Genomic DNA, 10,566 nt, shown 5'->3' on the forward strand with positions numbered 1-10,566 from the left:
TGATGTGTTTTAGCTGCTCTTCCCGACTGGTCAGTCCTCTGCAGATATCCTCCTTGCTTGCAGTGGTCGGGTTCAACACCCCAATCTGGGACCCAGCAAGGCATGGGACCCAGAAAGACATGGACCCACTCTACCCTCCAGAGGAGATCCCTACAGCACTGTGCTTGGCACTGTTCTGTCTCAGAAAATCCATTGCATGGCCACACAGGTACCTGGAGCTTATGGTGAAACACAGTAAAAAGCTGCAGCCACTTTATCTGCCCTCTGCACACACCTGTGTACCCTGTGGTTGAATGGTCACTTAAAGGCACCAGCAAAGTCTTTTGTCCTTGGAGAGGCATTATACCCTCTTTCAAATGCTCTCCAAGAAGGGTAACTTTCTCCCCCAGTTCAACCAAAGGGATCCCCACACCACACTGTCTGATATCCACTCCTGGGCTTCCCCTTTATTCTCCTCAGGAAAACCACAACCAGCCTGGATACACTCCAGCAAATGGTGCAGACTTTGAAGAACTCAGAAATTGAGTTCCACTGTTTATAAAAGCTTGTAATAGTCAGTTTTTCACTATTCCCCCATCAATGGTTTTGAGGGAGTGCTTTTCTTGTGAAAACTCAATGCATTGCTCTCTCTCACTGTTTCCTTCTCCTCTCTGCAAAAATGGCTCCTACCCTTCTGCAGCACCACACCTTTTCTCTTCCCCAATTCCCTTCTCTGCACCATATACCTGCCACATTGTCTCCCTAAAATTGTACAGAATGTTCTCTTAATCCTCAAATCAATTTTTTAGGTGTCCAATGTGATTTGATGTTGATCTAGCTCTGTTCAAGTGATGAGACTAGATTTCGGTCCCCCTACTACACCACCATCTTCTGCACTGTGATTTTGTAAGTTTTTTTTTTTTTAATTTTTTAAAACGTTTATTTACTTTTGAGACAGAGAGAGACAGAGAGAGAGAGAATGAGAGAGAGAATGAGTGGGTGACAGGCAGAGAGAGAGGGAGACACAGAATATGAAGCAGGCTCCAGTCTCTGAGCTGACAGGACACAGCCTGACATGGGGCTTGAACCCACAAACTGTGAGATCATGACCTGAGCCAAAGTCGGATACTTAACCAACCTAACCACCCAGGTACCCCAAGTGTTTTTAGATTATTTTCTTTTTTTTTTCAAGATTGATTAAAATCTATTGATTCATACTAAGTTCACTTAATATATTCCTCTTATGTCAAGACTAATAATGAGACTATCCTATGAGATTTTTATATCATTTTCATTTATAAAGTTTCTCTCTCTTTTTTTTAAGATTCTTATTACTTATGTGACATTGGCTTAATTTTATTTTGTTCCACATGTTTTTTAGTTATAATATGAACATGTTTATCATCACTAATTTTAAATACTTGTTAGACAACTAAATACTTGTTTTAATCTTTTATTGGTATATGTTTATTTTATGTTCTCATTCTATTTATACTGTGAAGCATTAATAATCTGGTGAGCCATTCATGCTGTCTTTTTTTATTTCCAGAATTTTTTTCTCTTTTCTTCTTAATATAGTATTTAAAACTATCCAAGCAAATTAATTAATAAAGTTAAATTTAAATTTAGGTAAACAGTGAATCTTACCATCTTTTGCTTGGTTGAAAAATAGTCATTATTCTCATATATATACATACATATATATATACATACATATATATATGTATGTATATATATGTGTATATATATGTATATATATACACTTTATTACTATATAGTTCAAGGTGGACAGAGATGGGTTTCATATAAAATATGACATGAAGAAGCACTTCAGGCATAGTTAGGCCAAAACATCCTCAAGGGCCAGTGGGAATTCTCACATCGGTAAGCATTTTGTCCTGAAGATACTGGAATACCTCTCAGGGTATTGTAACACTTCAGTGACAATGAGCCTCTGGTTATTCTACTCAGAAATGTGGTCACCAGTGATTCTGGTCTCCATGATTAATTTAGTGTTGATCAATGTCTCTTAGTATAACAGAATCCTGAATTCTCAGTGTATGCCATGTATCTCATTATAATGGTCCCTTTTATAAGTGTGCCTGGATAAATGATGACTCCACAAATGGATTTTGTTGGAATATGAACAAAGTGAGTAACAAAAATTAATTTTATGAGCTGAGGTCTAGTCCATGAATCATGCTGAATAAAAATGTGGAAAGGAATTCAGTTTGGTCAGCAAATGTTATTTTAAAAAATGCTATGGTATTGTAAAACAAACATGCTGGCATATTCTAGAGGAAATGAGTTGTAAAAAGATGTATATAACCAACTGTGGGATGATATAACTACTCTTTGTGTACTTGACTGCCAGTGTTTACACATGTGTCATAAGTAGACCCTGGGGAACCACCACATAAATAATGAGTCCCATGAGAAATGTTTGTGACTACGCTTGAGTTATTCACATGTTTGAGCTGCTGGAAACTTCTGAGTGATGATGGGTGTCTTTAGTGAGCTTAGATTGTCAAAATCCAAAGATATTATGAAATTTTACTTATCATTTTCTATTAAGTAAAACAATGTGTGTTTCAAGAGTAGGCACTCTATGTTAAATCCTCACAGTATATTTTAATTTCCTTGTCAACCCACATACTAGGATTGGAACAGTTGGTTACATATTGTTTTCTTTGTTTTTTCTATGATCTAAGCAAGAAATTTCATATACTTTTGAGTGATGGCTTCAACTACATGGTAGATTAAACATTTTTATATGTGAGACAGTTATATTTTAAATTCTTGTATTCTTACATGAATTACATTAGCCTTTTTCATTTATCATATATGGGTTTCTAATGTGTGTAGAGAAACACCATAGTTATAATAAATCATTTCTCAGTGAATTTACTGGGGAAATTTTTAGACAAATATCTTAGAAAAAATTATTTCTGTACTGTTGAGATCAAAATTGTGAGCATAACAATTGTCATCAGATGGCCCAATGAATATCAATGAATAATTCTTATAATTTTTTATAACTAAATATTCCATTAGGAAAATTTTGTTTTGCAATTTCTCTAACTTCCTATATACTTTGTAGATAGAGTGTAGTATCAGAATTCCATGGAATCTCATCATTGCACCAATGAAGTGCTGATTTTGAAGTGATCCCTTATCTGGGAAGGGAAAAAACAATATACTCCTAATTTTAATACCAGACTTGTAGCAAATTTATGTATCTCTGTTGTCTTATTATTTTTTAAGTAATCCAAATTTAATTCAATTAGTGTATAGTTGGTTAATACAAACTATTATTAGCATTAATAATTGTGGGAATATGTGAAGTTTCAGTCTCCTTTATTTTTCAGATTTTACTCTTTCTTCTACTTTGAATAACCAGAAATATCCTATAGTAATAATAAATTAGTGTATTTTTACAGAAAGGTACATAGTGAGTACTCCTGCCTAGTGCAACTTTGACAAATGGTCATATATGCCATTCATCTTTCCACATTTATACTTTTTAACCAAAGGTAGGTGTGGGCCAAAAACTAGGTTTCATATGTATGAATTTAATCCTTCTCCTTGATGTATGACATGAGAGAAACTGTTGGGAATAATTCTGCCTCCCATCCTCAAGGGCCAGTGGGAATTCTAACATCAGTAATCATTTTGTCCTGAAAGTGCTGACATTTCTCTTAGGGAATCATAATACTTCAGTAACACTCCAGTAATACTGGCTACTCTGGTCAGCCATGGGGCAGGGTAAGCATTTCTCAAGGTGATAGAATCCTGAGTTCTTGAGTGTCTGTCACATATCCATTCTAAAGATCTATTTTATAAATATGCCCACATCAATAAAGACTTCAAAAAAAGTGGATCTTGTATAAATCTGAAGAAAATGAATAACAAGTCACTTCTATGAACTGAGCTCCAGAATAGGGACCATGCAAGGCTAAAACTGTGTAAAGAATTCAGTTGGTCAGGTAGTAGTACCAACAGGGTACTTGAAAACTAACCTGACTACATATTAAGCAAACTTAATTGCAGTTAATTATAGTTGTCTATAAATATCTAATTGTTGGGTAAAATGATAAAATTCTATTTGTTTCACAGGTAGCATCCATATACTCATACTAAACAGACCATGTAAAACAAGCACATGAGTAATTATCTCAGTGGAAAATGGTTGTGCCTATGTAGGACATTCATGCTATTTACTTAGATGCTACAATATGCTTAATAAGGAGCGGTCTATTGATGTCAATTAGATAGCTTATTTGAAGAACTTATGACTCTTATTTGGCATATATCTCTTAAATAAAATAAACAATTGGTAATTTTAAAGTTGGTTTTATTACTGTGAATGTTTTAGAGTGTTTTAATTTGATTGATGTTGCAGTCACAGGAAGTGGAATAGTTGTTTTTGCTATCAGCCAGGAGGCAATTTTCTAGACATTAGAGTAAAGGATTCAGGTAGATGCTACATAAAACATTTTAAAATCATGAAATAATTAATTTCCAGTTCTTGGTATTCAAGGTAGATTTAATTTGCTAATATTTCCCCAGCCAATTTTATATGTATTTAAAGGTGGATTATAGATCCACAGCTAATATCATCCTCAAAGGGAAAAAACTGAGAGCTTTTCCCCTAAGGTCAAGAACACAATAGGGATGTCCACTCTCACCACTGTGGTTCAAGATAGTACTGGAAGTCCTAGTCTCATCAATCAGACAACAAAAAGAAATAAAAGGCTTCCAAATTGGCAAAGAAGAAGTCAAACTTTCACTCTTCGTAGTTGACATGACATTCTATGTGGAAGACCCAAAAGACTCCAAAAAACTGCTAGAACTGATACACAAATTCAATGAAGTCACAGGATATAAATCCACATACAGAAATCCATTGCATTTCTACACACCAATAATGAAGCCGCATAAAGAGCAATCAAGAAATTGATCCCATTTACAATTGCACCAAAAGCCATAAAATATCTAGGAATAAACCAAACAAAGAGGTAAAGGATATATATGCTGAAAACTATAGAAAGCTTATGAAAGGATTGAAGAAGTCACAAAGAAATGGAAACACATTCTTTGCTCAGGAATGGGAAGAACAAATATTGTTAAAATATCTATACTACCCAAAGCAATCTACACATTTAATGCAATACCTGTTAAAATAACATCAGCATTCTTCACAGCTGGAACAAACAATTCTAAAATTTGTGTGGAACCAGAAAGGACCCCAAAGAGCCAAAGTAACGTTGAAAAAGAAAACCAAAGCTGGAGGCATCACAATTCTGGAGGCAAACCATAAGCTGTAATCATCAGGACAGTATGGTACTGGAACAAAAACAGACATATAGATCAAAGGAACAGAATAGAGAACCTACAAATGGACTCACAAATGTATGGCCAACTTCAACAAAGCAGGAAAGAATATCCAGTGGAAAAAAGTCTCTTCAACAAATGGTTCTGGGAAAACTGGGCAGATACATGCAGAAGAAACTGGACCACTTTCTTACACATACACAAAAATGAGCTCAAAATGGATGAAAGACCTAAATGTAAGATAGGAAACCATCAAAATCCTAGAGGAGAAAACTGGCAGAAACCTCTTTGACCTCAGCCACAGCAACATATTACTAGCCATATCTTCAGAGGCAAGGAAAACAAAACCAACAATGGGACCTCATAAAGATAAAAGCTTCTGCACAACAAAGCAGTAAACAAAACTAAAAGCCAAGTGATGGAATGGGAGAAGATATTTGCAAATGACCTATCAGATAAATGGTTAGTATACAAAATCTGTAAAGAGCTTATCACACTCATCAGCCTCCCCAGTGAAGAAATGGGCAGAAGACATGAATAGACACTTTTCCAAAGAAGACACCCAGATGGCTAACAGACACGTGGAAAGGTGCTCAACATCACTTATCATCAAGGAAATACAAATCAAAACCAAAACGAGATAGCACCTCACACCTGTCAGAATGGCTAAAACAAACAACTTGGGAAATAGCAGATGATAGCGAGGAGTCAGAGAAAAGGGAAAACTTTCGCACTGTTGGTGAGAATGCAAACTGGTCCAGCCACTCTGGAAAATAGTCTGGAGGTTCTTTAAAAAATTAAAAATAGAACTACCCCAGAGCACCTGGGTGGCTCAGGACTCTTGGTTTCGGCTCAGGTCATCATCCCACAGTTCATAATATCAAGCCCTGTATCAGGATCTATACAGACAACATGGAGCCTGCTTGGAATTCTCTATTTCCCTCTCTCTCTGCTCCTCCCCCCTCTCAAAATAAATTTTAAAACATTCAAAAAATAGAACTACCCTACAAACTAGCAATTGCACTACTACATATTTATGCCAAGGATACAAAAATGCTGATTTGAAGGGACCCATACACCCCAATGTTTATAGCAACTCTGTCCACAATAGCCGAATTATGGAAAGAGCTCAAATATCCATAGACTTATGAACATATAAAGGTGTGTGTGTGTGTGTGTGTGTGTGTGTGTGTGTGTGTGTGTGTGTGATAGAATATTGCTCAGTGATCAAAAAGAATGAAATCTTGCCATATGAAACATCATGGATGGAACTAGGGTGTATTATGCTAAGTGAAATAAGTCAGTCAGAGGTAAATATATGATTTCACTCATATGTGGAAATTAAGAAACACAACAGATGAACATGGGGAAAAGAAGAAAAAATAAGATAAAAACAGAGAGGGAGACAAACCATAAGAAACCCTTGAATACAGAGAACAAATGTAGGGTTGCTGGAGGGGGTTGGGTGGTGGAATGGGCTAAATGGATGATGAGCATTAAGAAAGGCACTTGGGATAAGCACTGGGTATTATATGCAAGTGATGAATCACTGAATTCTACTCCTGAAACCAATACTACATTATATGTTAACTAACCTGAATTTAAATTTAAAAAATAAAGATGGATTATAGTTATAATGAATGATCCTAAGGGGAATAATTGGGGAAACATTGACCTCAGTATCTTCTAAATAAAAGATGACTTCTGCTTCAGGAGTGACTATAATTTTCTTGCCATGTAGGTTGTCACGTGCATATCTATGGTTAATTCCTTGTAACCTGTTAATAGTAAACTTTCAATTAGAAAGTTTTTATTTTCAACTTCCATAATTTACTCCAAGCATAATAGGTTGGAAATTACGTTGGAATTGCTTGAAATTGTTCCTGCCACACCATTTGAATTGCTGATGTTGTTACTTGTACAAATTTCCTCTTCTGGAAATGTTCAGAACACTGATTTCCAGGCTTAACATTGCAATTTTTAATAAATTTATTTTTCATGAATCATTTTTATTTTTAACTTTTGATTTAAATCTAGGTTAGCTAACATATGGTGTAATATTAGTTTCAGGTGTACAATATAGTGATTCAACACTTCTACACAACACCCCGTGCTCATTGCAGCAAGTGCACTCCTTTAAAAACACTTTTTAACTAATCAATAATGTAATTGGTTTTGCAAAAACTCTATGAATACAACAAATGTGAGGTTTAATAATTTGCTGAGTCATCTGAGGCTTCTGTCTCATTTCTAATAATATCAGAAAAATCCTAGTAGAGTAATCAATTAGTATATTTTACGTGCAGGTACATGATGAACCATCCAGTCTTTTCCACGGTTGACAAATGGACATGTATACTTCTAATATTTCTGTATTTTTACTCTATTTCCGCAGGTTAATGTGAACCAAAACCTTGGTTTCATATGAATAAAAAGTATCTCCTTCCTCTTGAGATGTGACAAGGAACAAAGTATTGGGAATAATTCTGCCATCTCATCCTCAAGAACCAGTAGGAATTCTACCACCAGTAAGCATTTTGTCCTGAAGATATTGACACTTCTCTCAATACACTGTAGCACTCCTATTACGTTATGACTCTGCCTGTGCTTGTCAGCCATGAAGCCAGATCATTAACTGTGATGACTGGTCTCCATGATTAAATACTATGGTTTAGTGTGTTTCGGGGTGAAATAATCTGGGGTACTCAACGTCTGTCATATATGTCAGGATCAAGATTTTTTTTAAGTATGCCTGGAACAATGATTCTCATTGGAATCTGAACAAAATGAGTGAGAAAGTCACTTCTGTGAACTGAAGTCCAGCACAAGACACCATACTAGGCCAAAATGTGGAGGGGGTTCAGTTTGGTCAGCTGGTGTTACTAATAGGCCTATAGTAATTGAATTCTATCCTGATTGCATATATTAAGGATAATGAACTATACAGAGATCTATCAATTTCTGATTTAGGAATAACATGACAACTCTTTGAGTGCTTGGATGGCAGTATCCATATATTCATAGTAACCAGACCCTGGAAAACCAGCATGTGAGGAGAGAGACCAGTGGTTATGCCTACCCTTGAGCCATTCACACATTTTTCTTACATGCCAAAATCTTCAGAGTGAGGAGCAGTTGATTGACATCAACTAGGTAATTAACGTAAAGGATATGAGTGTTTACTGATTTATGTTTTAAGTAGAAGAAATGTGTAAATTGAAGAGTAGTTTATATTTGTCAAAACTTCTTAAAGCATGTTTTAATCTCCTTGCTGATGAAATCACAAGAATTGCAACACATTTTTCCCTCTGTCACCCTAATAGACATTTGGGCTGTGGACTTAAGTAGATGCTGCACTAAACATTTTTAATTATAAAATGATTACATTTTTAATTCTTGGTGTTTTAGGTACATTTTACTGCCTAATATTCATATTTTGTTAGTAAGCTTCATAGTTAGCATTGAAGGGAACATCGTTTTATTATTTATTTATTTTTGGGTTTTTTGGGGGTTTTTTGGTCTCTTTTTTTATTATTATATGAAATTTATTGTCAAATTAGTTTCCATGCAACACCCAGTGCTCATCCCAAAAGATGCCCTCTTCAATACCCATCACCTACACTACCCTCCCTCCCACCCCCCCCCCCCATCAACCCTCAGTTCTCAGTTTTTAAGAGTCTCTTATGCTTTGGCTCTCTCTCCCACTCTAACCTCTTTTTTCTTTTTTTCCTTCCCCTCCCCCATGGTTTTCTGTTAAGTTTCTCAGGATCCACATAATAGTGAAAACATATGGTATCTGTCTTTCTCTGTATGGCTTATTTCACTTAGCATCACACTCTCCAGTTCCATCCAGGTTGCTACAAAGGGCCATATTTCATTCTTTCTCATTGCCACGTAGTACTCCATTGTGTATATAAACCACAATTTCTTTATCCATTCATCAGTTGATGGACATTTAGGCTCTTTCCACAATTTGGCTATTGTTGAGAGTGCTGCTATAAACATTGGGGTACAAGTGCCCCTATGCATCAGTACTCCTGTATCCCTTGGGTAAATTCCTAGCAGTGCTATTGCTGGGTCATAGAGTAGGTCTATTTTTAATTTTTTGAGGAACCTCCACACTGTTTTCCAGAGTGGCTGCACCAGTTTGCATTCCTACCAACAGTGCAAGATGGGGGGACATCCTAGTTTTAATGCCTGATGCTGATGGAGGCCATTTGGGGAAACTTTGAGACCAAGGTCTTATGACCTTCAATGCTTCCCTGTTTCAAGGACTGAGCATAAATTTTGTTGTTACATAGATAGTCACATGACTATAGTTTATTTTTTATAATTTGTTATTAATAAATTTCCAATTATGGTGGTTTTGTTTGTCAAAGTTTCTAATTTCCCTGTATATTTTTTATAGATTTAGAAGTGATACTGGAATTGGATGGAATTCCTATTACTGCTCCAATGAACTACTGATTTTGTTACTTGTTACCAGCTCACTTCTATGGGAATAATCAGAACAGTGCACTCCAGAGGTAACATTGCATGTTTAATAAAATTTATTATTTATTATTATTTACATTCTATGATTTATCTTTAGCAAACAAAATTACAAATGATTTTGAGAATCTGTTAATACAAACAATGTGAGGCCTTTATAACCTTAGTCATCTGAGGATTCTGTGTACTTCCCCCCACCCCCAAAATTTGTATGCTTCTTCTATTAAATAATATCAGAAGATCTTACTTGAAAGATAGTATTACTATATACTTATGTATAGTAAACCTCTTGTGTTGTACATGATACAGATGGATATGTATGCTTCTCATTTTTCCCTAATTTTATTCTATGCTAGCAGATCAACATGGACTAAGAACTCAGTTTCATATAAAATCTTTTATTTCTTCCCCTTGAGACATGAAATGAAAGAAAGTGTTAGGAAAATTTCTTCCTCCCATCCTCAAGCGTCAGTGGGAATTTTCTTGCTGGTAAGCATTTTTCCCCAATGATACTGGCATTCCTCCCAGTAAATTATAACACTCTAATGATAAGAATTTGGCTAAGTTAGTTAGTCATGAGGCTGGGTCCTTGACAGTAGTGGCTAGTCTCCATAATTGAATAGTATGATTCAGTGTGTCCTAGTGAGACAATCCTAATTTCTTAATGTCTGCCTTTTTATATCAGGATCAAAATTCCTTTTGCAAATGTGCTTGGATCAGTGATGACTTCAAAAATGGGTCTTGTTGACATCGGAAGAAAAT

At 35.6% G+C, this 10,566-nt stretch overlaps 1 protein-coding gene across 2 annotated transcripts in view; it reads left to right on the forward strand.

Moving 5' to 3' along the window:
• Positions 1-10,265, forward strand: part of LOC122239409 — a 61,834-nt gene extending 51,569 nt beyond the window's left edge. Inside the window, exons 31-34 of one of the 2 annotated variants that reach the window (XR_006218467.1) lie at positions 7,709-7,841; positions 8,284-8,466; positions 9,722-9,839; positions 10,164-10,265. The gene's annotated coding sequence lies outside the window, so the exon portion shown is untranslated. The remainder of the gene's footprint in view (positions 1-7,708; positions 7,842-8,283; positions 8,467-9,721; positions 9,840-10,163) is intronic. The other variant, XR_006218466.1, reaches the window with a different exon arrangement.
• The last annotated feature ends 301 nt before the right edge of the window (positions 10,266-10,566 follow it).

Source organism: Panthera tigris, chromosome B3 (genome assembly GCF_018350195.1).
Source record: "Panthera tigris isolate Pti1 chromosome B3, P.tigris_Pti1_mat1.1, whole genome shotgun sequence".
NCBI lineage: Eukaryota > Metazoa > Chordata > Mammalia > Carnivora > Felidae > Panthera > Panthera tigris.